Source organism: Moschus berezovskii, chromosome 3 (assembly GCF_049115385.1).
Source record: "Moschus berezovskii isolate FMDL1 chromosome 3, NW_MosBer_1.0, whole genome shotgun sequence".
Classification (NCBI taxonomy): Eukaryota; Metazoa; Chordata; class Mammalia; order Artiodactyla; family Moschidae; genus Moschus; species Moschus berezovskii.
Genome location: NC_142462.1, coordinates 113,210,377 through 113,235,624, shown reverse-complemented (window position 1 = coordinate 113,235,624; position 25,248 = coordinate 113,210,377). Strand labels below are relative to the sequence as shown.

General features: G+C 43.6%; 1 protein-coding gene across 1 annotated transcript in view; it reads right to left on the bottom strand.

Moving 5' to 3' along the window:
* Positions 1-25,248, bottom strand: part of TBXAS1 (thromboxane A synthase 1) — a 172,321-nt gene that overhangs the window by 134,583 nt on the left and 12,490 nt on the right. The gene's annotated exons all lie outside the window — the stretch shown is intronic.

The window sequence follows — 25,248 nt, the reverse complement described above, 5'->3', positions numbered from 1 at the left end:
AGAGGGATAACACAGTGAAAGGCAGAACTAGCTTAGAAAAACCTGGGCATATGGCTGTAATCCCTAATCAGCCAGCCAATTATGTCAAAAGTTCAGTTATTTCAAAAAAATTAACGAATCAAACTGGCTTTTTAGCATCGTACAAAGATCAGCCAAATCTCAATCTTGGAGCAAGGGAAAATGTAGAGAATATCCATTCAGTCAGACTTCATAGGAACACTGGAACTTAAAAAACCCTGCAGCTCCAAGCCTCACTTATCATTAGAAAGATGGAATGTTTGCTGTAGACTCTCACCTCCCCATTCTTGCCTGCAGTCCAATAAGGAGCACTTTAGCACACTGCAGTGAATAATCAAATATCCAGGGAAAGGACAACAGGTTAACTGTTGATCTGTGTTACTTTGAGGAATGTTGCCTACCTTTAAAGTGGCCACAGGGAGAACCAAGCCAGGGTGAAAAGGGAAGGTGGGCTCTCCTCCCAGTTCTCCAGAACAAGGTTTCCACAGAGCGGCTGCACTATTGGGTTTGATTGGGTCCCCAGGACATCACACTTAAGTCCACGTTCAAGGGTAATTACAAACCACACTCAAGAGCCTCGTGTGAATTACACGGACTAGTCATGCCAACATTCCTCTTCATTAGTGTGTATGCCAAAGGTTGACAGCAGAGTGTGTAAAAGTATTTCAGGTAGACTGTGATGTTTTAAATAACCCCCTTCACACTTAGGACGAAAGACCAAAGGTGACTTACCAGTCTACTTAACACTTCCCTCAACAGCCTCAAATCTGGTTTCTGGTTCATTTTTTCATCCATTTTTATGAATTATTTTCTAAAATGTAATCTCTAATGGGTAGAAAGAAATATGTCGATCTTAGGCCACGTAATTACATCTTAATTTTGTAATTAGATGTCTTGATTGTCTAATTAAAGGACAAGAAGTCTGTGCCTAATTACACATGCTAATTATCATGCAAGTCCATGCCCTAATTATGTAACTCCACTTACAAAAATACCGCTTGTGTGTCTCTGCACAAAATTCAGACATTTCCAAACATATGGCATCAGCAGAGAATGTTCTGGACATAACCATAAACTTCACTCTGCAGCCCAGAGTCAAGTATAGAACTGAAGCGTCTTCAGCTAGGGATGGGCCAAATGTTGCCATCAGTAACTGGAGACCTTGCACTAAAATCAACAGTGAGAGATCACTGTCTCCAGACTTCTGAGCAGAATTACAAAGTGCGCTCCATCTGTCTTGCTCGCAGTTCCTTCTCTGCATCCCAGACTCCCCTCTGTCTGTCTCAATAGGTTCTTAACCCAGAATCCATGGACTCTAGGAATTAGGGGTTGAATTGTGTCACCCCTCCAAAAATCAGTTGAATTCCTATTCCCAAAATACCACCTTATTTGGAGATAGGGTGGTTGCAAATGTTAATTAGTTAAAGATGAGGGACTTCTCAGGGGTGCTAACCCACCTGCCAGTGCAGGCAATGAAAGTGATGCGGATTCAACCCCTGGCTTGGGAAGATCCCCTGGAGAAGGAAATGGCAAGGCACACCAGTACTCTTGCCTGGAGAATCCCACGGACAGAGGGGCCTGGGGGGTTACAGTCCATGGGGCTGCAGAGTTGGACGTGACTGAAGCAACTTAGGATTGATGAAGGTCATACTGAAGTAGAATGGATCTCTAAGCCATTATGGCTGGTGTCCTTACAGGAGGATGCCCCGTGAAGACATGGAAACACAGGGAGAATGCCATGTGATAACAAAGGCAGTGATTGGAGTTACCTGGCTGCAAGCCAGGAAATACCAAAGTTGTCAGCAGATGACTGGAAGTTAGGAAAAAGAGGGATGGATTCCCTCTACAGAGGGAACATAGCTCTGCAAAAAGCCTTGATTTCAGACTTCTGGCTTCCAGAATTGTGAGACAGATTCTGATGTTTTAAGCCCAGTTTGTGTTATTTTAATATGGCAGCCCTAGGAAACTGGTACACCAGGAATACCCATGAATGAGTTTAGAGGGTCAATGAAAAAATTTTTTTTAAATTTCTTGTTACCTTAAAAATTATCAGTTTGAAAGAAATTTCTATTTTGTCTCAAATTATACCATTACGTCCTGAACTATTAGTAAAGAACTGGCAGGGACTTCCTGGCAGTCCAGTGGTTAAGATTTCGTGTCTCCATTGCATGGGGCATGTGTTCAATCCTTAGTCTAGGAACTGAGATCCTGCATGCCACATGGTGACGCCAAAAAAAAAAAAAAACAAACAGTTCTGGTGGCCCAGGATGCTAGTAAATCAGATAATATTCAGCCATCATGTGGCCGCCATGTTGCAATATTTAGAACAGCTTCTCTGACAGGAATTAATGCAAGTGTATTCCACAATTATCATCTTGAACATCTATCATTGTTTACATTAAGGATACTTAACTTGGAAAATGACAATGGAAAGTATATGAAGTAGCTTCAAATAGCATTCTTTGGTTTTATGCTTACAACCAAAGTGTCATTTTTCCCCAAAGGATTCAAACCCTGCCGTACCAGTGATGCTCCTTCTACTGTCCATTCAAAATCAAAAGCAAAACAACACATGGAACCACATGGGATTGTGTTCAACATCAGAAATTCCCCAGTACTTTGTCTTCTGCAAGACAAAGTCCTTTCCTGATGTATTCAACAAGAGTGGTCAACCAGTTGCTTAGCCAAAGAAGCCACTCACAATAAACTGAGGAATATTTTGATAAATTGTGTATTAAACTGATGTATTATAGAGATGACTGAACTGGTTGAATTGAACTGAGGGTCGTTCAGCCCTGTCTGACTCTTTACGACACCATGGACTATAGCCTGCCAGGCTCCTCTGTCCATGGGATTCTCCAGGAAAGAACACTGGAGTGGGTTGTCATTACCTTCTCCAGGGGATCTTCCTGACCCAGGAATTGAACCTGGGTCTCCTGCACTGCAAGCAGATTCTTTACTATCTGAACTACCAGGAAAGCTGAGATTAGAGCCAAAGTAGAAAAGAGTCTAACTGTGGTCTGTTCTACAAGTTTCCCTCACTGTGTATCTTAAGCCACAGCCATAGAGGACTTGGCTTTTCTCTTCTGTGCTTTTGGGAACCACAGATCCTCAGTCCATTCTTTATGTCTTAACAATCCCTATCAAAGAATTTCTACTTAGTGAGCTGTTTTTGGAAATTCCGGAGGCTACTGATATTTTTTGAAATAGTGGAAGATTTCTTTGGCAAATAGCAATTCTTCTGGGATAAAAATCATGGTGTGCCAGGAAGAGATGAAGCCCAAGGGTGCCAGGTAACCCACCTGTCCCACCTCTGGAGAAGAAAAGGCCTTTGTCATTATTACATTATCCTTTTGACACACACAGCCATTAAAGGCTTAGCCAGCAATTCCATAAAAGGCTGTGTGGCCACATGGGAAACTTTATTAGATAACGACTTACATTTTTGGCTATTCAAAAGATTTTAAGACACAGGAGCAGAAGATGAGATTTGCCAGCTTTCCAGAAAATAAATCTTGAAATGCTTGACAGAAATTTGGGCCAAAGAGCTAGAAATATCAGGGAGAAAGCCTATTCCCATTTTATTAAAATTGTAAATTTTTTCTGAGTTTTTATGTATTTGAGATCCTAGTCTGTGTCATTTTTTTCTATTTCTTTACTTTTCTACTTTTTCCATTCAACATAAGGAAGACATCTCCATGTTGTAAATCCCTTATGAATATTATTTTTATGGTTGTACATTCCTCTTGTGGACATATCAAAGTTTACTAAACTATTTTTATTGTTAAATATTTTGGATGTTTTCAGCTAATTTAAGTTCAGCCACTACAACTCTATACATCAAACTCTTCCAGTATTTTACACATGAAGCTTTTCTGGATCTGGAGTCCCTGAGTCACTGGTTTTAAGCACTGGCGTGCGATACCGGATTGTTTTCCAGAAAGTTCGCCCCGGTTAGTCTCAGTGTCCGTGTACGTCCATTTCACCAAACACTCTCATTACATTTTTCTGAGTTTTGTAGACACCTCCATCCACATCTCGATGTCCGTACTTTTTTGGAGAGAAAACATTTTTCTCCATTGCTTTTCCTCCAATTTCAAAAATATTTTCCAACTTTGAAATTCCCCTATCTTTCCCCCTTATTCCCATTACAGTTTATCTAGGGGGCAGGCAGAATTGTGCTACACCGATTGGTTAAAGAATTAGTTGGGAAAGGAGCAGTCGTCAATAGGTGACGGCAAGCACACATTTGGGCAGGGAGAGGAGGACACGCAGATGAATTCTGAACAGCTTTTGTTTAGCAAATAACTAGCCGCAGCCTTGTTAGCTGACTTTGAATTGTTTTCTTCATTCTTCCCCTCCAACGACACTTAAAGGCACTGTAAGTGTACAAATTGCTTCTTCAACCGCGTCTCAGGACAGGAGTTCCTTGGAAACAGGATTTCTCTATGAGACCGTCTCAGTTCCTCTTTTGGTGCCTCATTTCTTTTTTCACATCCTCATCTTCACATTTGGTGCCCTCTCTTGAGACCCGTTCCCTTAAGACCTTGCCCTCAGGACTGGAAACCATCCAGTATGCGTTCACTCACGTGTCAGCTAGCAGCAGTTAGAGAGGCTCATAAGATTATAAACTGCAAAGCAGGATGTTCATTAACTTATAAGAGTAGGTGTTCTTTTCCAGGAACAAGATGCTGATGTATCTACTCAGAGTACATCCTTTTCAGGTACTTGAGAAGTCAAATCAATCAGCAGAGGGCGATGTGTTCAGGCAGGTTCTACAATAAGAGGTGGTTCATCAGAAAACATACGTCACTGGGACCCTGGGAAAAATAATCCTGCCCCACAGCTGAGTGCACTTCTATTAAGGTTTGGCAAAAAGACCCACCCCTCTCTCCACTGGTTTATAAGGCTGCCTCCATCATGGGTGCATGGTAAGTCACTGCAGTCGTGTCCAACTCTTCAGTCATGTCCGACTCTGCAACCAACCCTATGGATTGCAGCCCACCAGACTCCTCTATCCTTGGGATTCTCTAGGCAAGAATACTGGAGTGGGTTGCCAGGCTCTCCACCAGGGGATCTTCCTGACTCAGGGATCGAACCCACGACTCTTATGTCCCCTGCCTTAGCTGGCAATTTCTTTGCTACTAGTGCCACCTGGGAAGCCCCGGCTCCACCCTCCACCCTAGGAATATCGGAGCTGTGATCTATTCTGACCTTTTGATTTGTCCCAGTGCCTGACTATTTTAACTATTATAACTCTGTAACACCTTGTAATATCTTACTTTCTCCCATTAAGTTTAGAATTGATTAGTCTAGTTTGATGAAAAATCCTCTTGGAATTTTATTGGAATTGCATTCAGTTCAGTTCAGTCGCTCAGTCGTGTCCGACTCTTTGCGACCCCATGAATCACAGCACGCCAGGCCTCCCTGTCCATCACCAACTCCCAGAGTTCACTCAGACTCATGTCCATTGAGTCGGTGATGCATGTTATTACAACCTTGAGTCTTCTCATCTAGGTATATATCTCTCCATTGACTCATTCTCTGTCCTTTGTAACATCGTGGAATTTTGTGCACAGAGTATCTTTTTGCTATTTACATATATTTGGTTATTTTTATTGCTCATGTGTAGGAACATCATTTGTGCTTTATGTCAGTCTTGTAATCAAGATCCTTCTAAAATTTCTTGTTAGTTCTTCTGGTTTACATGTGGATTCTCTTTGATTTCTTACGCTGACAGTTATATTTTATACAAACAATATCAGTTTGTTCTTTTTCCCCTAATCTCTTTATCTCACTTTTCATTTTCTTATCACACTGGCTAAGACCTTTAGGACAATGTTTAAAAGATGCAGTAAGAGAGAACATCTTTTTCTTGTTCCTGACTCTATAGGAATGTATCTAATGTTTTAAAATTAAGTGTAAGATTTTGCCATAGATTTTTAACAGGCAACCCTTATAAAGGACAATCCTTCCATTCCTAGTTTGCTTGGAAAAGTTTTCCTTGAAGAGTCTTGCTATAGGTTTGTCTGTTTTTTCAAAGCCCCAACTTTTTGCTTTTGTCACTCATTTCTACATTTCTCTTTTTGCTGTTTTCATGTCTGTTTCATAATTTTATGCTCATTTTTTATTATAATCTTCCTACTATTTTCTTTCGGTTTAGTCTTAGTTCTTTTTTTTTTTTTCTTTTAGCTTCTTAAGTTAACAACTTGGCTCACTTATTTTCAATATTATTTTATTTCTAATAAACACATTTAAGAATATAAATCTCCCTCTTCTTACTTGTTTAGCTGCACCCCATGCATTTTGAAACATACTACTTTCATTGTCTGATAGTCGCATTCTAATAGGAGACTTCTGAATATAAAATAAGCCGTAAGATGTACACAGGCAAAACTCAGTGGGACAGATATTCTGGAGCTGAATTTCCCGTTGTTTTTCAATTCTGTTCACCCCTATCCATGAAATTAAGTAACAGTCATTATAATTTGTTCCCAAAGACTCAGGAAAGGAGACTGTTTACAGTCTTCACTCTTCTGGGAAAAAAATAGAGGACTACTGAACAAATACACAAACATCTGACTGATGTGCAGTTCTTTCTCCAATAATAGAAGAACCACAAAAACGTTGTTGCTGTTCAGTCGCTAAGTTGTGTCCGACTCTGTGACCCCATGGATTGCAGCACGCCAGGCTCTCCTGTTTTTCACTGTCTCCCGAAGTTTGCTCATTGTAGTTATTAGTCTGACAACAATTTTGTCACAGCACAAGAAAAATACATTTATATCAACAAAGAGAGGCTGCCCTAGTGGCTCAGATGGTAAAGAATTCACCTCCGATGCAGGAGACCTGGGTTCAATCCCTGGGTTGGGAAGATCCCCTGGAGAAGGGAATGGCAACCCACTCTAGTATTCTTGCCTGGAGAATTCCATGGACAGAAGAGCTTGGCAGGCTACAGTCCATGGGGTCGCCAAGAGTTGGACATGACTGAGTGACTAACACACACACTCACCATTATTATAATTTTTAACCTTCCCTGTGTACCAGAGATTATGCCAAGAACTCTCTATACATTCTCTTGTATGAGCCTTCTAACAATTATATAAATGTAGGCAAAAATATTCTTCTTATATTACTGATTAAGAAATTAATGGTTAAGGAAATTAATCAGCACCCCCAAGGTGGCAGTGCTGCTAAGAGATTGAGGCAGAGATGAAACCAGGTCTGCCACATTTCAAACAGGTGCTGTGTGAACCCTACTAACCTGTTTCTTCCTGTCCTCTAAGGTAGGGTGTTGTTGACAAACCACTGCATGAGAACAAGCAGAGAATATACTGAGAACAAGGGCAGGTTTCTTAGAAACTAAAGGTATAATTATAAGACACTCATTAACTGATGACCATAATGAGAGAGAGAGGGTCTTTGCCTTTCTAAAGCCCATGCCTTCACTTCTGCTTTTACTCAGAATTCTCAACTGTTTATTTTTTCAGTTGCACCAATTTCTCCTTTTCTACTGGATCACTGCTATCAGAATACAGACATATTCTAGTGTCTTCTGTTCTAAAGAAAAGAAAAGCAGACTCCTGTGATTCCAGCCATTTCCTTATTTTCCCTTATTTTTCTTTTTTTCTTCCCAGTAAAACGTCTTAAAAGCACCATCTAGACATGTTTTCTTCTTCTGTACCCCTATTCTCTTCTCCATCTTCCGAACTAGGTTTCTGCACCCACCACTCAATTGGAAGTAGACTTGTCAAGGTCACTTGTCACTTGTCCAAAGTTTTGATATTGTCATTCTAGTAATTTCTAGTTAGTTTTGTTTTTATTTTTTCCACTTGCTCTCAGCAGCATTTTGATACAGATAAACACTTCCTTCTTCCTGAAACATTCTCTTCTCTTGGTTTCCATGACATCACACCTCCTACCTCGGGGGCTGGTCCTCAGAGTCTTTTCTAGCTCCTTTCCTTCAATTAGTCCCATCACTTTCAACAGCATCTATATGTCAATAACTTCTACGTTGCTATCTCTAGCCCCATTCTCTCCACCGAACTCATCTCTATCCGGACATCACCTTGGCTGCACTCTTTTGATGTTTATTAGGCATGTTTTAAATTTCATAATTTGTTTGCTTATTCCCTTGTTAGGCTCCCCTTGTAGCTCCATCAGTAAGGAATCTACCTGCAATGCAGGAGACCCAGGTTTGATTCCTGGGTCAGAAAGATCTTGTGGAGAAAGAAATGGCAACCCACTCTAGTAATCTTACCTGGGAAATCCCATGGACAGAGGAGACTGACAGTCCATGGGTTCACAAGAATCAGACATGACTTAGCAACTAAACCATCACCATTCTCTTGTTGTTGACATGTAAATTATTTTCAATTCAATACAGACCTCTACAATAAATATCTTTTGAATATGAAGCATTTTGCCACATGACTTTTAAAATTAAGTTAGACTTCAAGTCATTACATGATCGATCAAAGCTATCATGGCTTTAAAGGTTCTTGAACGTACTGAAAACTTCTGTCCCTCAAAACTCTACTGATTTCCAGTCACACAGGTGTGTACAGAAGCATTGAGTTCAAAACCAGGAAACTGTTTGGGGCTTTTAATTATATAGAGCTGACTGTGCCCTGGCCGGTCCTGCCCAAACTTGCCTTCTCCTGAGCCAGCCTGGTGGATTGGATACTGTCCAGTATAGCTGCCCCTGGGTATCAAGGCAGTGGGGTCACCCACTGGGAGCATTTTGGAAGTTCTAGCCCTGACATTAGGGGAACCTGGAAATGCACTGCTGTCTACCCGTCTAGTATCCAAACTACCTGGGTGATCATGGTTTTATGAGGCATTTTAAACTTATATCCAAATCTGAACTCACTTCCCCTAGAACTCTATCTCCTCTTTCATCTCGGTTACAACCACAACCCACCAACTGCTCAAGCCAGAAACCTTTGAGACATGCTGCGTGCTGACATGTTCAGTCGCTTCAGTCATGTCTGACTCTTTGCAACCCCATGAACTGCAGCCTGCCAGGCTCCTCTCTCCCTGGGATTCTCCAGGGAAGAATAATGGAGTGGGTTGCCATGCCTTCCTCTAGGGGATCTTGCCGACCCAGGGATCAAACCCTCATCTCTTAGGTCTCCTGCATTGGCAGGTGGGATCTTTCTCACTAGTGGGGTGTGTAATTATTTAAAATATGACAATCTTTCCCAACTGGAGGATTACACATCTCCACCTTATTTCCACAAGGCTTGACCATGTGGCTTTCTTTGGTCAACCGATCACGAAAAGACACCATGTGTGCTACATCCAAGTGGAAGCTTTGAGAGCCACGCGTGATGAGCCTTTTGTCCTTTTCTCTCTGCCCTGAAGCCTGTAGTCTCCCAGATGAGAGCTGTTCCTGAAGCCTGGGTCCCGCAATGGAGATGATGCGGGGTAAAGAAGGAAGTGGTCTGTGACAGATGTTTAGCATGACCAAGAAGTACATATTTGAGTATGTAAATCACTGAGATTTGCTGTGGGCGTGAAGGGAGTCGGTTGTTACCCAGGCAGAACTTATCTGAAGCTGACTGATTTTAGATATGTTTAATTTTTCTCTTATTTTTCAAACGATCTATCAGCAAATCACTTTAGCTCCATCTTCAAATTAGCTCCATTTCCATATCTGCCCACTTCTCTCCACCTATTCTCTTTCTACCCTGGTATAAGCCAGGGTTATTTGCTAGCATCTTGCATATGCATTTATCCATTGAGCCATCAAATCTGCTTCTGGGAATTTGTTCTACACATATACTTTTACATAAATATGTACAGAGGTATTTATTTTTAACGTGTTTATAACAGCAAAAAATTGGAAACAACCTAAATGCCCATCTGTTTGGGACTGTTTAAATAAATTATGATGCATCCATTCAATAATATACTATGCAACAAAGATGGAAAGTCATCACAATACGCTATTATATGAAAGTAGTAAGATGCAGAAAATTGAGTTTAGTGTGCTTCCGTTTATGTAAAAAAAATGAGGAGAAAAAAACCTAACAGTATTTATATTAGGTTTTATGTTTATTAAAAATATCTCTAGAAGTCTAAATAAGGAGTTCATTGAAGAGGTTACCAGTTGCACAGATGGAAGGAACAGTGGGGATGACGGTGGGCAGCAAGGAGACGTTTAGTTTGATGTTTGAGTGTGGAAAGTGCAAAAGTAGAAGAAAGAGTAAATGAATCTACCATTCTAACAGTTATCAACTTGTGGCCAATCTTGTCTCAGCTTTACACTCCTACCCACTTCATGCCCAGACTTTTTTGAAGCAAATCTATGACATCACATCATTCCAACTGTAAATATTTCCATCAGTTCAGTTCAGTTCAGTCGCTCAGTCGTGTCCGACTGCGACCCCATGAATCACAGCACGCCAGGCCTCCCTATCTAACTCCCGGAGTTCACTCAAACTCATGTCCATCGAGTCAGTGATGCCATCCAGCCATCTCATTCTCTGTCGTCCCCTTCTCCTCCCATCCCCAATCCCTCCCAGCATCAGAGTCTTTTCCAGTGAGTCAACTCTTCGCATGAGGTGGCCAAAGTATTGGAGTTTCAGCTTCAGCCTCAGTCCTTCCAATGAACACCCAGGATTGATCTCTCTTAGAATGGACTGGTTGGATCTCCCCTTTGCTAAAAGAAGACTCTTTCCAAAAATAACCACGGTATTACTATTACAATTAAAAATAACAATAGTTCCTTAGTATCTTCAAATAGCTAGTCAGTGTTTCAATTCCCCCAGTCATCTCACAATTTCTTTATAGTATGTTTATTGAGTGAGAATCTAAGGTCTATAGTTTGAACTGGGTCATCTGACTTCAGATTCTCACTCAATAAGCATACTACAAAGAAAAATTGTGAGACAACTGAGGAAATTGAAACCCTGACTGGATATTAGATTTGGGTCAGATGTCTCATAAGCATCTCTAAGTCTTTAAATCCTCCTTCCAATCCCACAGTCCCCATTTTCCCCCTTGCATTTTTTGCACAACAAAACCAGGTGGTGTCTCTTAGGGTTTCCCACAGTCTAAATTCTGCTGGTTGCCTCTCATGGTGTAGTTTAACCCATTCTTCAGTCCTAGTGAAAAGTGAAAGTGTTAGTCGTTCAGTCATGCCTGACTCTTTGCAATCCCGTGGACTACAGCCTGCCAGGTTCCTCTGTCCATGAAATTCTCCAGGCAAGAATACTGGTGTGGGTTGCCATTCCCTTCGCCAGAGGATCTTCCTGGCCCTGGGATTGAACCTGGGTCTCCTGCCTTGCAGGTGAATCCTTTACCATCTGAGCCACCAGGGAAGCCCCTGTAGCTGTATCTAAACCCTTGATTCCTGAATCTGTCTGCACCTGGAGAAGCTCAAAAACTTCTGGTGCCTATGTCCCATTCACCCCATCCCCACCCTAACCCATAGCCCTAGGTAGTAACTTAATTGCCTGGGGTGTGACTTGGGCTTCGGAAAGATCCTCAGGTGTTTCCAGGGTTCAGCCACATTTAGCAACCACTGATCCAGAGGCTTTTTCTTCAAGACTACACCAGAGGAAGTTCATAATCTACTTGTCTCTTTTATTATGACCTGAGCAGCTGTGAGCATTATCACCTGAATCCATTCATGCACCAGGGGCTGCAAAGTCATCTTATTCTTTCTCCATTTACCAACTGGAATAATTCTGAATTTACCCTCCTCTGCTAGGGACAATTCATACGAGAAAAGTAGGATCAGTCTTGATTCTTTGCTTTTATTGTTAGCGTTCGAAGTAGTGAGTTGATTTTCTAGCATCTTACATTGGGTACACACGCTATTTTTGTATCATTATGAACTCATGAATTTAAATTTACTTGATGTGTTTTGATCCACTGCCATGATTCAGCTCCCACACCAACTGCTATTGTGTACAGATGACTGTGTTTTGGAGTATTTTGATGTGTTTAGATCCATTGCCATGATTTTTCTGTTCATCAGATTGTCCCATCTTTGGCTAGGGGGAGCACATATAAGTTTGTTCCTGAGTACTTTTGGGGAGAACAGCCTCCCTACTTTCTGAAATGACAAGTTGTTCCAGGTACATCTTGTACATTTCTTGCCCTAGACCTGAATCAGCCATTTTCCTGAGAAACCGTGTTTCCTTTCAGTAGAAAACAGTGTTTAGGGGCCATAACAGGAAGAAGACTTCTCACTGTATTTTGGTAATACTTCATGATACTATGTTTGAGATTTCAACCACGTGGATGCCGATTCAAAAACTTGAATAGATTTTAAAACGTGTTAACTGAACCTCTTAGAATTATTTTAATTGTATAATGATACCTTACATAAAGGACCAATGTGGTGAATCCCATCAGAAAGTTAAGGAATTATTTAATCTTTCTCAACTGCATTAGTTTCCTATGGTGGCTAAAACAAGTAACCACAAGTGCAGTGGTTTAAGATAATACAATTTATCTTGCAGATCTGGGGCCCAAAGTCCAAAATCAGTCTCGCTAGTCTGAAGCTGAGATGTCAGCAGGGCTGGTTCTTTCTATGGGCTCCTGGAGAGCATCCACTTTTTGCGTCCTTAGCTTGTGGCCACATCATTCCAGTGTCTGCTCCCAGACATCACATCAACCCCTCTGCCTACCTCCTCCTGCCTCCCTCTTATAAGGACCCTTCTGATCACATTGAGGGTCCACCCAGATAATTAGGATACTCTCCTGATCTCAGGACTCTTAAGCACATCCTCAGAGTCCCTTTTGCTGTGTAAAGTTGCATTCACAGGTTCTTAAAGATTAGGATGTGGACATCTTTGGAGGCCATTATTCAGCTCCCACACCAGTTTCTATTGTGTACAGATGACTGTCTTTTGGAGTGTGCTTGAAAAGAAGAAGTGTCTGGGGTGGAGGCTGAGGTTCTCAAGGCTTCCTGTTTATAGAAAACTGGTGAGCCAGCTGCTGGGGAAGGGCGGGGAGGGGCCGCCTAGAGCTACCACAGCACTCAGCCTCTGTCTCAGGCACCACTAAACCCAGCTTGGGGGCCCTACCACCCAAACAGATAAGTATTTTAAAGACGAGACTACAGTTTACAAACAATCATGCCATCCAGTTGTTGGTTATTGTAGTGCATAGAATTAGCTAACTTTTCCAGCTTTATCTCACCTTGCCAGGGCAGGAGAGTTGAGTCAATGAATCTCAATTGGCATTAAGAGGTTAACCTTCTAAATCTACAACATCTTGACAATTTTTCCATATCTGCAAATCACCTAGGCTAGCACTTGCTTCCCACTTTCTTTGATATAGATATAAATAAAAGGTAACTTTATGTCATGACCATAAATGAAAACCATTACCACTTCCATAAAGAAAACTAAGAGTAAAAATAAACACTTTACCGTGGGACATTTTAAAGCTCAGGAACTCCCTAAAGTTATCTCACTGGCCATGGATGGTCCACAAGGATGATGCCAGGAAAATGGGGCTCTCAAAGCTGGTCCAAATGGGCCACATTTTCAAATGTGCTCTGTCTAGGTTGCTTTGGCTTAGCTGACAATCTAACACCACAGCTGGAGAACAATGAAGGAATCTCAGTCCACTCTCAAAGGACTGAGATGTGGAGAATTAGGTCTAATGGATGTTGTGTATTTCATTTCTAAGAACTAAAGAGAGTTGGTCTGCATTTGACGTTGGATTTACTCCAAACTGTGATAGCAGTTTACCTTCACAAAGGGGAGGAGTCCTGGAATGACATCCTTCATCACTGTCGGCTGACGGTAACCGACATTACAAGTGACACATTACAAGAATGATCAGGCAGACACACGTTGTCTCCTGCAAGCCAGGCATGTGCAAAGCACCGGGGGAAGCTACAGGGAGGCGGTACTTACAGGCTTGTGGACCCAACAAGCATTCAGTGGCTAATGACAAGCAGCCAATGCAGTATTTACGTGATGACCCTTTCAGCAAAGAAGCGTCACATGTCAGAGGGTGTGCCAGTTGAACTGTGTTTTGATCACTTAAGAGCACTTCCAGCTATTGGATGGGACATATTGGTCAAACTTGAAAAAAAATGGCAAGTGGTCCTTAGGCTTATTATTTTCCCCCAAGGCTAGTTTTCCAAAATCAGGGCCCTCCAAAGCAGACCAGTTTCCAAAAATCCATGAAACTGAGGACAGAGGTGTGAAAGCTGGTACGAGGAAGAATTGTGTCACTCATGGCAGGTGAAGGTGCTGGGAGAGGCTGCTGCTTGGAGAGGAGGGGTGTCCCAGGGGGCCCCCCCGGGAAGAGCCAGCGCTGGGGGTTCCTGTGGAGGAAGCCCTGGGCGCTCTGCGCTCTGCTTCCCCAGGCGTGCCTTCCGGTGCCCGGCCGCACCCAGCTGACGTCTTTCGGGAATTAAGGAAGAAAGTGGAACCGAGTGGGAGATGGTGGTTAAGCAGGGAGGGGACTCAGAGTGAGGCCTCGGCCCAGCCTCCACCTCTGCCTTCACCCCCGCAGTTCTCCACCACTTCTCATGGAAGAATTCTGAAAGGTGCCTTGCCCTTTTGTGCCAGTGAGAACTGGAGGAGAAGAACGATCGAGGTAGCACCCAAGGTAGTTTCACAATATGAACATCATGCGACCCATCTTTCTATTTTAAAGATAGGACAGAACATTTGAATTGTGTGACAAGGCCAGTGCAGTGGCTGATATTTATGGAACACTCTGGATTTTTTATGTATTGGTTATTTGACTGAATTTAACTAGACTGAGCTCCCCCTCCCCATTCAGAAAAACCAATGACATATATCTCCCCCTAAACCTCTCTTCTAGCGAGGAGAGGGAAAAAAACAGACATGACCTAGTGTGTTTAAAAGTATATTTATAGTAAGTATTTCTTGAGAAACCTGTATGCAGGTCAGGAAGCAACAGTTAGAACTGGTCATGGAACAACAGACTGGTTCCAAATAGGAAAAGGAGTATGTCAAGGTTGTATATTGTCACCCTGCTTATTTAACTTATATGCAGAGTACATCATGAGGAACGCTGGGCTGGAAGAAGCACCAGCTGGAATCAAGATTGCCGGGAGAAATATCAATAAACTCAGATATGCAGATGATACCACCCTTATGGCAGAAAGTGAAGAGGAACTCAAAAGCCTCTTGATGAAAGTGAAAGAGGAGAGTGAAAAGTTTGGCTTGAAGCTCAACATTCAGAAAACGAAGATCATGGCATCTGGTCCCATCACTTCATGGGAAATAGATGGGGAAACAGTGGAAACAGTGTCAGACTTTATTTTTGGGGGCTCCAAAATCACTGCAGATGCTGATTGCAGCCATGAAATTAAAAGACGCTTACTCCTTGGAAGGAAAGTTATGACCAACCTAGATAGCATATTAAAAAGCAGAGACGTTACTTTGTCAACCAAGGTCCGTCTAGTCAAGGCTATGGTTTTTCCCGTGGTCATGTATGGATGTGAGAGTTGGACTGTGAAGAAAGCTGATCGCCGAAGAATTGATGCTTTTGAACTGTGGTGCTGGAGAAGACTCTTGAGAGTCCCTTGGACTGCAAGGAGATCCAACCAGTCCATTCTAGAGGAGATCAATCCTGGGTGTTCATTGGAAGGACTGATGCTAAAGCTGAAACTGCAATACTTTGGCCACCTCATGTGAAGAGTTGACTCACTGGAAAAGAGTCTGATGCTAGGAGGGATTGGGGGTGGGAGGAGACGGGGACGACAGAGAATGAGATGGCTGGATGGCATCACCGACTCGATGGACATGAGTTTGAGTGAGCTCCGGGAGCTGGTGATGGACAGGGAGGCCTGGCATCCTGTGATTCATGGGGTCGCAAAGAGTCGGACACGACTGAGCGACTGAACTGACTTATTTCTAAAATAAAATATGTTTAAGTGTATTACACTCTACTTGAATTTATAAGTTTAATTTTATATGTTTACATGTTTTACAGTGAAAACCTGCCTCTTTTATTTAGGTCTTGAATTCCTTATGGGTCAGGGATAGTGCACTCAGATGCAGCACTCTGCAGAAGACCCCACCACCCTGCTTGCCCCAGGAGCTGGAGAATTTGTGACTTTCGAAGAAAAGAATTTTTTCCCAGCTCCCTTCAAGCAAGAAGTTTACTTTTGTGAACACTTTTGTGTTCCCATTGCGCTGAGGCCCACAACTTCGCCCACAAGAATGGAGTTCTCGGATGGGAAGCTTCTGGCTTCCCAAGACTTGAGTGGCCCAAGATGAATTTTCGTGGAGATGGAAAAATGTCTAGGCAGTCCAGATCAGCGGGAGCACTGCCATGACACAATTGAAAGGTCTCTTACTCCTGCAGGACAGGTAAGAGTCCAGGGCATAACCCAAGTTCATTTCTCTCTCTTCATCTGCCAATTAGTAGATTGGGCCTCACTGGTAATTGTGCTCTCAAGGTAATGGCTTGTTTAAGTAATTGATGATGTTTTTTGCCTCGCTGGGGAATCTTAGCACATCAAAAGATGTTGAGAAAGCCAAGACTCACCTAGAGTCTGAATTAATCACTTTGTCAAGCACAACAAAGGCTGTCTGGCTTTGCTAATAATCCCAAATGGGGTAGCAGCCCTCCGTGAAATAAGGAAATGATGGTGTCTTTAATTAACGTTTCAAAGAGCTCAGACTTGCTCTTTCACTCCCTTGATTTTTATGAGAACATGGAGAAATGTGTGCAGAACCAACATTCTCCAGGCTTCTCAAGTGCAGGGAGGGCAGGAGACCTGGCTTCATTCGAGTTCATAGAAGAAGATCCAAGGGCTTCAGTGGACCACAAGGTCAGCGTGTGCATCTGAGGCAGGGTCAGAGGAAATCAGTCCCAGGGTTGCCTCCATGGGCAGTCCCGCAGACCGAGTACTTCCCCTGCCCCAGGCTTGGCCCCCGAACACTGCCCTCCTTCCCCAGCAATGCTGCCTCCGCCTTTCTGGACAGCGCCTCCGAACCCAGCCACCCTTCAGCTGCCTTTCTGGTCGACATTGTCTCTCACAAGGCTCTTCACAGGTGGCCAAAGACTCCCAGCCTCTGGACAGACCCTCACTCCCCTTTGCCCCCTCCTCCCTCCACCTCCCAGAGCCACCGGCCAGGTCATATGGAGCAGGTCAGTGCCCTAGGGGTCAACACGTCCAGAATGGGAGGCTGGGCGTGGCGAAGTGTCGGTGTGAGCCCAGCTGTGTGGTTGTCTTTAAAAGGACTTTGACAACCTTAAGACTGCTTGGAAAGCCAATGGGGTCTGGAAGTGGCTCAGCTCAGGTCGGTGATGCTAAGAGAGTGTGGGTACCATCCAGAGGATAAGACATGTCTGACCCCCAGAGACTGTATCCTATGGAAAATCAATAGGGAGGGATGTGGGGAGGTTTCCCTTGGACTTGGGGAAGCCCTGCTAACTGCCTTCAGTATACTTCTATCTTACCTAATAGCTCCCTGTGGCTTCTAAACTGTGCCATTTGGAAAGCATTTTTATTGATTGATTTACTGATATTTTTTTGCTTCACTGTGTCTTCACTGCTGCACGTGGGCTTTCTCCAGTTGCGGCGAGAAGGGCCTCTTCGCTAGTTTGTGGTCTGCCGGCTGCTCATTGCTGTGGCTTCTCTGGTTGAGGAGCACGAGCTCCAGGGTACAGCCTTCAGTAGTTGCTCCACGCTGGCTTGGTTGCCCCATGGCATGTGGGATCTTCCTGGACCAGGGATCGAACCCACTTCCTCTGCATTGGCAGGCGGATTGTTCACCACTGGACTACCAGGGAAGTCCCTAAACTGTGCCATTTTTGACTCTTGCCGTCAACCCTCATCTGCCCTCAGTCACCATGGACTGTCAATTCTACCTTCAAACCAGCTCTCTCGAGAACGCTCAGTGAGTTTTCTAACTGGCACTGCCCTATTTCAGGCCATCATTGTCTTTCCCATGGACTCTTCAATGGACTCCTGAATTGGCCTCCTAATCTCTGTTTCTTCCCTCATCCACCAATCTGCCGTTCATGCCAATGCCAGAAGAATCTTGCTAACAGGAAAATCTGATCATGTTGTAGATCGGTTCAGAATTCTTCACTGGCTCCCTATCACTTTTAGACCAACTCTAAATTCTTTTATTTGGAGCATAAGACCTTTTATGATCTCACCCCAGCCTGACCTGTGTCCTCAAGTGACCTCTGTCCTCAAGCCATCTTTCATGACTTGGACATTTCTAGTTATAGACATTTCTTTCCAGGCTCTTACCCAGGCTCTTCTCCAGGGCTAGGACTAAGGTGACACAACAGAGGCATTTCAGATACAAAACTAAAGGAGGCACTCAATCCCAGGTGTGTGCAAATGCTGACCCTGCTCTCATATAGCCCTGAGAGTGAGTGCCTCCTTAAATCTTGTGTCCCAGGTACCTGCTTATCTCACCCTGGTCCCAGCACACTCTCCTCTGCCTGGTATACCCATCTTCTTTCTCCACCTGGCAAGTCCTGAATTCTTCAAGTCTCTGCTTGAGGGCTGCCTCCTCCAGGAGCCCACCCAGGTTATCCTTGTCCTTGGCCACTGGCTCCCTTGTGGTAGAGGAACTGCAGACTGAGAGCCGAAGAACTCAGTGCATTGTTTGTAGGAATATAATCCTGCCTAAGGTCATTATTTACTGTACCTGGTTCTGTTTCCATCATGTGGGCTTAGTCATCTGTAGTTAATCCTTTTGTTTTTGTGAAGTCCTTGAAGAACCCTTTGCATGTTGTGAAAGAGAGACATCTGCCTTGAGTGAACCCCAACAGGCAATGACATTTGAGCCCAGAGAGGGCAGAGGGGGCTACTTTTGCCTCCATATCCTGCATAATAATCGCTAACAGTTACAGACTATTTCCCAGGGGCCAGGAGTCATTCTAAGTGCTTCATACATCAACTCATTTATTCCTCTCCATACTCTGTGTGGGAGGTGCTATTATGATCATCATTTTGCAGATGGGAAAAGCGAGGCTCAGAGAGATTAAGTCATTCACACAAGGCTGCACAGCTAGGAAGAAGTGGAGCTGACATATAAACCCAGGCTGTCTGGCTCTGAGCCTGTGCCCTTAGCTAGCAGCCTTGTCTCTCATTTTGGATTTGCAGAGCAGAAAATTGCCTAGAGCTCAACCTGTTGACAAGACAGGGGCTGCGGGAAGCTTTGCTCTCTTCCATAGAGTAAGGACTCTGACTTCCTGGTGAAAAAGCAGATGCTATTCACGGGATCCTGTTATCCCTGAATATCAAGTGATTGCCACTGAGTCAGCAGAGCTAGAAGACTTGAGACAAAGGTCAATTCAAAGGGGAGACCTGACCTGTGCAAAGAATAGAGGAACTGTTCTTTGATCCACTGAGTTTTCATATTCATGAGTAGTCACAGGTGGGATAGGAGCAGTGGGTACTTGTACTAGGTATACAGAATGACTCTAAGTTCTTTTATAATGAGCTTAATAAGCATTCAGAAAACATTTGCCAATTGGATGTGAGGTACGTCTTTATAAACCCAGGCAATATCTTTAACTTTCTATTGCACTGTGACCTGCCCAATAGCCTGGAACAAGCGAAGGAAACTTAATTCTGCCTCCCAGCTTGGCGGACAACTTAAAGAGCTAAGGCCATCAAAATAACAAAAGAATATTGTGTTTCAAAAATATTTATAATCCCATTGCGTTTTGTTTGTTACTGGAATCCCCAAATCTTTGTTTTGACCTAATTCTGGACAAATTCACTCATTGGTCTTTAATCACCTCATAGCTACAGTGATCAACTGAAGGTCCAACTGGGAATTGTGTAAAATAATATCAAAAGGCAATACTCTAGTCTAAGATCTCCAAGATCTCAGTACCTTCTGCTCAGTGATGTGGTTGGTTCTGGCTCTTATCTGCCCTGGGCTCTGGACTAGAGATACAGACCCACAGAACCTGCCTGATCATCTCCATGTCCAACCCATCTGGGTCTGACCTCTTCTCTGCCTCCTGTGGTTTAGTCTCCCATTACAGTCCCTGGTCTCAGCTCTGGCTCATCCTGGCCATTCTTATCTCATCACCTGTGTTGGTTATCTAGCGCTGTGTAACAAATTAGCCCCAACACCTAAGTGGCTTAAAACAACAAACATTTATCATCTTACACAGTTTCCAGGAACCTGGGAGTGTGTGTTACCTGGGCAGTTGGGGGTGAGGGTTTTTCATAAGGGTAAGTCATCAGCTGAGACTGCAGTGATCTAAAGTTTGCCTGGGCCTAGAGAATCACATTCATGTCCCCTTATGTAGCTGTTGGCAGGCTTCATCTTGTGGGCCCTTCATCAGGCTGCCCAACATGGCAGCTGGCTTCCCTCCAAACAAGGAACCCAGGGGAGAGAGAGAGCCCATGATGGAAGTCTCAAACTTTCATAACCTAATTTGATAAAAATATAACCTTCTTCTTGGACTTTTGAGCTGATTACTAAACCTCATGAAGCCTGTAAGCCATTTCCTTCTATGATGAGATGTAGTTGTTCCATTATTCATTCCACAAAGATGCTTTTAGTGTGAACCCTGAGCTAGATGCCATGGTACATCCCCAAGGGAATAGATGTCCATTTGGCTTTTACCAAAACAGTAAAATCAGGAAAATTTCACACTGAGGTGAAAACCAATGGCTAATAGCAGCTAACATTTACTAAATATGTGCTATGGGCCAGGCATTGTACCAAATACTTTATAAGCATGGCAGCCTTTAATCTCCACCAACATCCTTGTTATGTCCATCATATAGATGGGGAAACTGAGACTTTGAGCCCACTGGTCAGTGGCCAGCCTGCAGCCCAATCCTAGTCTGTCTGACCAAAGGGCCTGAGCCTCTAGCCAGGCCTTTGACTGGTCTGTTCTGGATCAGCAAGGACAATGAGGGGAAGGAGGCAGTCATCTCCCAGGGCTACCATAACATAGTACCACAAACTGGGGACTTACAACAACAGACATTTACTCTCTCACAGTTCTGGAGGCTGGAAGTCTGAAATCAAGATGTCGGCAAGGCCTTGCGCACCCTGAGGCTCTAAGGGAAGCCCCTCCCTGGCTCTTCCTAGCCTCTGATGGTTGTTAGCAATCCTTGGGGTTGCTGTGCAGCTATATCACTCCAGTCTCTGCCTCCATCCTCACGTGGTATTCTCCTTGTGTGTCTGTGTGTCTCTGTGTCCAGATCCCCTCGTAGAAGGACATCAGTCTTGGATTAGGACTCACTAGCATTCAACTTGATTGCCTTTATAAAGACACTGTTTCCAATTAAGGCCTTATTTGGAGGTTCCAAGTGACTGTGAATTTGGGGAGGGCGGGGGAACACTAACACTACTCAATCCAGTATAAAGACCATCAGAGCTGTCACCAGCCATGGAAGAGGCCAACACATGGATAGGTGGATGGGGACAGGTCTTCCCGTCCACCCTGGAGTCAGAGGAGGTGACATGGAAAGAAACTGACTCTCACGAAAGAAAATGCTAATTCAAAAACATTTCTTCCTGGCTCACTTTGAATGTTGGGCTTTGGTTTGTTTGTTTGTTTTGTGGGGATTTTTGTCTATTGGGGATTTTTTGGTCTTTATTATTAGTATGCTAACTAATCTATATTTTAGTTGTTTGAGTCAGCATACCCTTTTTATAGGAAAAAAAGGAAATGAAATTGATGGCTGATTTTGGATTGAAAGAGCACCTCCCTGTTGAGATTCACCAACAACTTCCTAGAGGAGAATGTGCAAAAGCATGTGACAGGGAAGAGCATGGCTCTTTTGTTCTTTCAGAGCTCAAGTTCAGTTCAGCTTGTCTCACAGGCCTTGTGATGCTGAGACACACCCTTTCTCCTTTCAGCCTCTAGCCAGCACCATGGGAAAATTTCTGGAAGGGCAAGTGATCATCCTAAAACATATATTTTTTTTCTTTAATAACTCAGTAGGGCCCCAGCATCCATGAGAATATAGTAATTCTGGAGCTGTTTATGTTTCCAGCCGTGGCCATGTCTTGGCATAACTTCTTACATAAATGTATTGCCAAGTATAAAACAATGAATTTGTCCCAAACAATAGAGCTCACATTCTACAAGGATGTCCCCTGGTTGTTATAGTTCAGGGTATAGTGAACACAGCAGACTTTCAGCTCTCAGGCTTCCAGAGTACTTCAGAAATGTTCCCCTTCAATCCTGCTTTCTCAGACTCAAGTTGGATCCTCTATGTGGCAGCTACTCTCTTCCCCACCCCATCCCTGAATCAATATTTACCCTTCTCAGGGTGAGCTGTAGCTCCATCATTGGTCAGTTCCTGATCTCCATCGCTTATTCAGCTAGAAATTCTTGGGTCCACCTCCAGGCCCAGCCAAGGTCCAAGCTGAGCCCCTGCACTGGGTGCATGACCCTGCTTCAGCCCTCCTGGTGCTCGCTTCTCACTGCCAAGACCTACTGTGACTCACCGCCCTGGGGTCTTGGCAGACTCCCCCTCCATGTTTGTTCTTTTTCCAGAAAACATCATTGTTGTAGTTTACAATAAAGATCCAAACTTCCATCAGCTTTACGTTTTTGTGTTGCTTGCTCTTTGTTTGGTTTTATCTTTGTTTCTTCTTTTGTTGTGTCTACTCACTCATCCTTTCTTCTTTGTCAGAGGCCAGAATCCACGTGGGTGATCTTTGGGGATGTGGTGGACGGAATCACTCCTCTTGACTCGTCACGCTCCCCACCCTTTATCAAAATTCTCCACCATCAGAGGAAATGCTGAATCTCTGAAGTGTTGATACCTCCCACTTCCGTGGAGTCTTCTTCCTCACCTCATTCATGTTAGGCTTTCACGTGTGATTTGCTTTAACCAAAGAATATAAGCAGAAGTGATATTCAGCCACTTTAAGGCTGAGCCCTGAAGAGACACTGCTAATTTCCTCTAGCATTTTTTTTTTCCATGTCACACGGCTTATGGGATCTTAGTTCCCCAACCAAGGATTGAACCCCTGCAGTGGAAGCACAGAGTCCTAACCACTGGACCACCAGGGAATTTCCTCCTCTTGTGTTTCTTGCATTCCTATGATCTACCGAAGGAGAACTTTCCTGAAGTATCCTCTTCAGCCTGTGCCCCATTACAAACCCATGTGGAGCAGATATGAACCCCACCCATAACCTGGAACATAGCTCCCCCAGCCAACACCCAGACCATGAGAAGAATTAATGTTGTTGTTTGCCAATGGGTTTGGGGTAGTTTGTTAAACAATGTTATTGCAGCACTAGCTGACTGATAGAGGTCAGTTCATGTAACTTCTCTTGACCTTCATTTCCTCATCTGTAAAAGGAGGCCATTGGCCTGTATTCAAGGTGCTCAGGCTTTTCTGCACAACTATGCGACTGAGACTCCCACTGTGAACCCAAGAGTAGGGACTAAGCATATCAGAGTCAAATTCTGCAAAGTGCTAAGGAAAGACAAGGACTAGGAAATGTGAATCCTGTTTAGGGACCAAGGAGTTAGTGGTGGCCTCGGAGAGAGTCCTTTCAGCGGACAGTGGAGCCGAAGCCCCACTGCAGGCCTGAGGGTAAATGGGAAGTGAGAAAGTGAGGAGTGTGCGGTCTTCTCTGGAAAGAGAAGGGTGGGATGGAGTGGAGATGGGAGTGGAACACATAGTCCAAGAGGAGGTGGTTGTTGGTTGGCTGGCTTACTTGCATGCTTTAAGATGGGAGAGAATTGAACTTGCAAAAATACATTTCCAGTGTCATAATAAAGGCAAAACGAAGGCAGGGTCTTGGACCAGAGTGTGCAGAAAACCAGAGGTCTGGTCTGTGAGAGAGACCAGAGTGAGAACTTACCAGGATTTATTTGCTATGCATCATTTACATGTCAAGTTCTCAAACCCAAGGACAAGGCAAGCATCAACCAGGAAACAAAGGCCAAATGAAAAATATGGTATTGGTCAAAAGTTCATTTGGGTTTTTCAGTAAAATGTTACAGAAAAGTCCAAATGAACTTTTTTTGGCTAACCCAACAGAATTGTGCTGTTATTGCTCAAATCAGAGGATAAATGTAAATTTTGTCATGGGAAAATTTGAAAATTTTCTGAAAAGCAAATTGAGTTTAAAGCTTCGTTTACAGAGCACTTTTCAAGAAACAGATTTTTTTTTTTTAAGTTTAAAAACCTACAAGTGAAAGTGTTAGCCAGCTCAACCCTTTGTGACTTTATAGACTGTAGCCCACCAGGCTCCTCTGTCCATGGAATTCTCCAGGCAAGAATACTGGAGTGGTTAGCCATTCCCTCCTCCAAGGGATCTTCCTGACCCAGGGATCGAACCCTAGTCTCCTACAATGCTGGCAGATTCTTTACCATCTGAACCACCAGGGAATCCCACAGCTAAGAGACAAACAGTTGCATCAATAGGCTAATAATAATATATGTTGATGTAAAATTTACCATTAGCAAAGTGTTCATACTCCTGTCAAGGAGACAAGAAAAGGATGACTGTCTCTGCTTTACCACTGGAAACTGAAGCTCAGAATGGCAGCTGACGTTCCAGACCTTCTTCTTGAGGGAAAGGGCACCCCCTCCTCCTTGACGACCTTCTTTCCCAATCACTTCTAAGTCTGCTGCATTCTGGCTTCTGTTCTCACCACCCCCAATTCCAACATCACCTAAAACTTCTTAGCTGCTAAATCCAGTAGTTATTTTTTAAACCTCATCTACCTTGCTCAAGATCAGAAGCTCCCCGGATCATTCAAAATGAGGCCACTTGGTTGAACTTTAGCTCTCCTTACTTTTCACTTCAATGCAGTCCTTGAGATCATATGAGAATTCCAAATGGTGTTTTTAAAAAATAAATAAATAACCTAGGACTTATGAAGTACAAGCCTACAGTTAATAATGTAGTGTGTGCATGTGTGTTAAGTTGCTTCAGTTGTGTCCAACTCTGTGCAACCCTATAAACTGTAGCCCACCAGGCTTCTTGTCCATGGGATTCTCCAGGCAAGAATACTGGAGTGGGTTGACATTTTCTTCTCCAGGAGATTTTCCCAACCCAGGGATCGAACCCGTGTCTCTTGGGTCTCCGGCATCAGCAGGTGTTTCCTTACCACTAGCACCACCTGGCTAATTCTGGCAGTGAATTCTTTGAAGTATGCAGTAGTGCTTTGCAAACACGAACAGCTAATCTACATCTTCCTGAGTTCTGTTTGCTAAGTTTGGGGTCATTCATTTAACACATGCTGACTAATATCAACCTTCCCAGTGGTAAAGAATCCACCTGCCAAGCAGGAGATCCAGGTTTGAT